Raw genomic sequence first — 4,963 nt, 5'->3', positions numbered from 1 at the left:
GAGAAGCGTTGATCCAAGTAACTAGGCAATGTCTAGAATTGATAGTACTGGGTGGTACACCTTTTGGGACACTTGGGAGAGGTGTTCTCCCTACGCTTGTCGAGATTCGAGCATGGAGCATCAACCCTAATGACTAGGTGGGATCTGAAATCGATCGTGATGGTAGCGTTTGGATGCCGAGGCACAAGCAAGAGCATCAATCTAAGTAACCAAGCGAGATTTGAAATCGATCATGCTGGGTGGTGTCTGGGCAACGAGGAGGGTCATCGAGCCATACAATTCACATGTGCATGTTTACATACGAAAACATCAATTTTTATTTCTTTCTTCGGGGATTCTTTACATAAAGAATCAAAGAAGGGAAGAAAGAAGAAACAAAACAAAAAGATTGGGCGCCGCTCATGGTGTGGCGCTTCATATCACTGGTTGATGGGACTAGACTTGGTTAGCCCCAAGCGGCGTTAGGAAGTCGGAGGCTAGGTTCCCTCCTGCGCTACACGGGCTTGATTTCGCTAGTTTCCTTAACCCATAGTTTGTGCACGTAACACTCCCTGGCTGCCACTTGCTCACCAAGCACCACTCCTACACCATTATCTATTGGAAACTTTATCTTAAGGTGGTAGGTCAATGTAACTAGCTTCAGGTTGTTCGGTGTCGGGCATCTAATAATAGCATTGTATAAGGAATGGGCCTTGACTATGAAGAAGTTTTCCATGGTGGTCATTGTACCTTCTTGTCCCAGTGGTGACGAAGAGCATTTTGGCCCCCAACGACTACATTGCCTCGCCGAAAAACCCCTTCAGAAGCATGGGGGATGGTCATAGCCTATCTAGGTCGATCCCAATTTTGGTGAATGCCTCCCAAAAAAGGTTGTTGGCTGAGTTGCCAATAACATCGTCACTACCAAGGCATCGTCGTGTGGATAGATGACTCTCTCACAGTCCTCGTATCTCGTGTGGCCATTTTGGACTTTCTTCGAATGCTGAAGACCTCCTCGTAACTCGCCCTCCTGGAGTAGGCCTTCTAGCTTGATGCGAAGGTGACTCCGCTGGTGAGTCCCCCGACGATTGTGTGGATTTCGTCTAGTGGGATATCATTTATGTCCCGCTTCGATAAGCTCGTCTCTCTTCTCCTCAACTTCTCCTCCTCAGGCTCTCTCTCGGCCTCCCCGTCTTGGCTGCTGCCTATCTCTACCTACTCGCCTAGGGGGCGGCGAGCAGCGACCGCCCGGTCACTTATGCATCTCCCCCCGAACTTCCTCACGTAAGTCCTTGCGAATCTCCTCCATGGCTTTCCTTCTCAGGAGCTGGCAGTTTGTAGTCTGGTGGCCCTCCTCTTCATGGTAGGAGCAGTATGAGCGGGCCTTTCGGTCGCAGTATCCATCCTCTTGTGGACTTCCTTCCTCTCGCATCTGCACGTGTATGTTAGTATGCACCTTCCTTGAGGAGGTGCCGTTGTCACCCCTTCTTCCCACCAGGCCCCTTTTTTGCCCCAGTCTCCTTATCATGGGATTTGGTGTTAGCGCCTCGTTTGGGGATGCTTGCTGCCCTCTTTTGCCTGTGTACCTTGGGGCGGTCAGAGCCCAGAGGGTGACCTCATCATTGACAAAGTCGTCAGCCCGATCCATGAAGTTCCATAAGGTCATCGGGGTCTTTCATGCGATTTTTGCCATAAGGGGCTCAAGGGCAAGATTCCACTCAGGAGCGCCACAGGTAATCTTCTCATCCTAGTCGTCTATAGTCAGCTACTCCTTATTAAAGTGATACAGGTACACCTTTAAGCTCTATTCCTCCCTCTACTTCACAACGATGAGATAAGCAATTGGTTGTCTTCTTTTCCTGCTGGCCATGATCTGAGTCAATAACTGGCCACCTAGCTCCTCGAAGTTGCGAATGGTGCCTGGTCGAAGGGCACTGAACCATGCCCGAGCAGAACCTTTCAACGTTAAGGGTAAAGCCTAGTATACTATCTCCCCTGAGAAACCGTGCAGCGTCATGTGAGTTTTGAAGTTTTGAATGTCTCTAGGTGCTCAGTCGAGTCCTTCGACCTGTCGTACATCTCTATTTGGGGGTCCTAAATTTTAGGGGGAATGGGACTGCCATCACTTCACTATAGGGTAAGTCTATGCCACTAAGTAGCTAGTCCATTGTGGATGATCCTCCTATCTTTTTTGTCATCTCCTCGTACTTGCCCATAAGATTGTGCAATTCATCGCCCGTCTACTTGATTTCTTCATCTTTATGTGGCGGCCCGCCAGCCTTTTGCAACTCCCCTTCCATTAGCTTGCTTTTGCTCGGTCCGACACCTCCCTCAAATTCTACATTCCTCTGCTTCAGAACCTCATTCTCTTGCCAGAGGGCCTTTCACGAATTCCTCCATTTTTGTGAACCTTCCTTCCATGCTTGCCGAAGTTAAATCTTGCTCGAGGGTCGTGTGGGAGCCCATTGTGGCCAGCATACAAAAGGCAAGCTAGCGTTGTTAGGACGAAATAATATCAGATCCCAGAGACGGTACCAACTAATGATGCGTTTTTTATAGCCACAGGACAACGATGAGTCTGTTGTACCTACAAAGGAGAAGAAAGGGTGCCAGGGGGTGGTCGCGTCACCTCCGATGCCAGAGTTAGCATCCTCTAGAGAATAATCTAAAATGTGAGAAGTTGAGAGCAAAGTTTTGAGTAGGATGGAAGTTAGAAGTGAATACCCAGTGCGCCCCTAACCCGTCATCAACCTTCTTCCCTTTATAGTCGCTTCCCCTTGGGGTTCCTCTGTGGCTGCAATGATTGCCTCTACCTTAGATGCCATGATGTCACATTTAATATGGTTGTTCCTATTGGCTACAGGGGTCCGACCTCAGAGCTGACCACTCCTAGTTGCATTCAATACACTCAATCCTATAGGGGACAAGATTTCGGCATGTCTGCCCCCATTAATGCTTGACAACTGGAGGAGCCGTCAGCTCCTTTTCCCTTCCTCGAGCCCCTAGGTTTGTCTAGGCCTTCCCCCATTAGAGGTAGTGGGCTTTAGGGCCTGGGCCCAGCCCGAGCACAAAAAACCTATTTCCAATGGGTGTGGAATATAAAAAATTAAAGTGACGTGAGAAGATGGGACACAGAGAGATAGAGAGAGAGAGAGTTGAAATGCGATGTGAATGGGAGAGGAAGTATTGAGGAGGAGAGAAAATGAGGGAGAAAAATATGAGGAAAAGAGGAAGCTTCTGGGGGCAAGGGGCAAGGGGCAAATGAGAGGGAAAGAAGAAGAGTGTTACATACCAAAATGACACCGTTTCACAGGCGGGTTGGGTTTCTTAGTGGGCTTAGGCCAGGTTTTGACTTGGGTGTTATAGTCAGAGATTTATAGACGATTAAAATTAGGTTGAGATTGGGATTTAATGAAGCTAACAATTATGTAGTGTTTCTTTGATTGAGATGTTTGTGGTTCATCGCTGCTAAGCAAATGAAGACATGTGATTGATCACCAAATTCATGTAATTTTGCCATCCACTTTATTTGGAGCCTATTACGGTTGAGGTTTGCAATCATGCATATATGATGCATTGCAGGTAAGACACACATTATGCCTGGTTGACCAAGAGCGAAATATAGTAGGATTTAAAATTAAATCAACATGTTGGAAACTAAACTAGTGTTTTAACTAATGTGAAGAAAAAACATACAAAAAAATTGTTTTTTAATATATATAAAGTTTCATCTATGTTAAATAAAATACTAACGAAAAAATTGTAAGATTTTATTGAAAATTATTAGTTTCGGAAATTGAAAAGACGAGTTTAGAGTATTTAAGATTTAAATTCAAAACTTCTCCTATGATATTATGTTAAATAACCACTAATTTTAAAATTATACAAAAATATAAATTTAATTATTTATATTATATCTTAACAAAGTCGATTAACTTCTTATATATAATATAATGGAATGATGAGCTTTTGAACTCTTAACTTGGAGCTCGAAGTTATTAAATTAAAAAGTGAGGTCTTAAAATTAAAATGAGATCAAAATTACGTTTAATTTTAGCATAATTGCTGCAAGTCTATGACCCAAAAAAAAAAAGAAAAAAAAAAAGAAAGGAAACTCTCCCAATCTGTATTGCAAGTAACTCAATGAGTCAGTTTGGATTGAAATCATCTCAACTTATATCACTACTATTAACAAATTTTAACTTACAACTCTTACTACTATTTAAAAACTATATCAACTCATCTTATCAGTTGAACAAATCTCACTACTATTTAAAATTAATAGCTAATAAAGGTTGAATAAGTTTTGTATTTCTTTATTATTTGAATTGAACAGGTTGAACATGAAAGACTTATGTCATGACAACACAAAATACATATTAAATTCTCAGGAAGTTTCCTCTATCCATGGAAATAAATTTATATGTATCATTTTAGTTAAAAAATATGTATTCGTTCCATATTTAATGAATACTTCATATTTATACATTCATATATGTACGTGAGAAAATCGAGTTTGAAAAAAGAAAATAATAGATATATGATTTTTTTATAATATACAATTATATTTCAAATGAAAAATATTGTTATAAAATAATTTATAAAAATAACATTATTTTTTATAAATACTTCCATTATAAAATATGATTACAAAAAGAAAAATGATATTTACAATTTTAAGATATTCAAACCAGCGCAATACATTTAAAAAAAGTTAGTAAATTTAAGATTCACATGAAAGTTTAATTTTTAAATAATGGATCCCACATTTTTTTTAAAGGGAGTGTTAAGCGTGCATCTTAAGATTGTATCTAGTATTTATTTATAAAATAATGAATATGCTACGTGTAGTTTTAGGGTGTGCAAGCCCTACACACATTTTTTGGACAAAGAGTGGGCATCATTATTAAAAAAATAATTTTTTCATATACATTCCAGATTTAATTACTTTTTTAAGGAGTAAAAATTGGAAACTATTTATTAT

The sequence above is a fragment of the Juglans microcarpa x Juglans regia genome, chromosome 7D (genome assembly GCF_004785595.1).
Source record: "Juglans microcarpa x Juglans regia isolate MS1-56 chromosome 7D, Jm3101_v1.0, whole genome shotgun sequence".
Classification (NCBI taxonomy): domain Eukaryota; kingdom Viridiplantae; phylum Streptophyta; class Magnoliopsida; order Fagales; family Juglandaceae; genus Juglans; species Juglans microcarpa x Juglans regia.
This window is presented reverse-complemented; position numbering follows the sequence as displayed.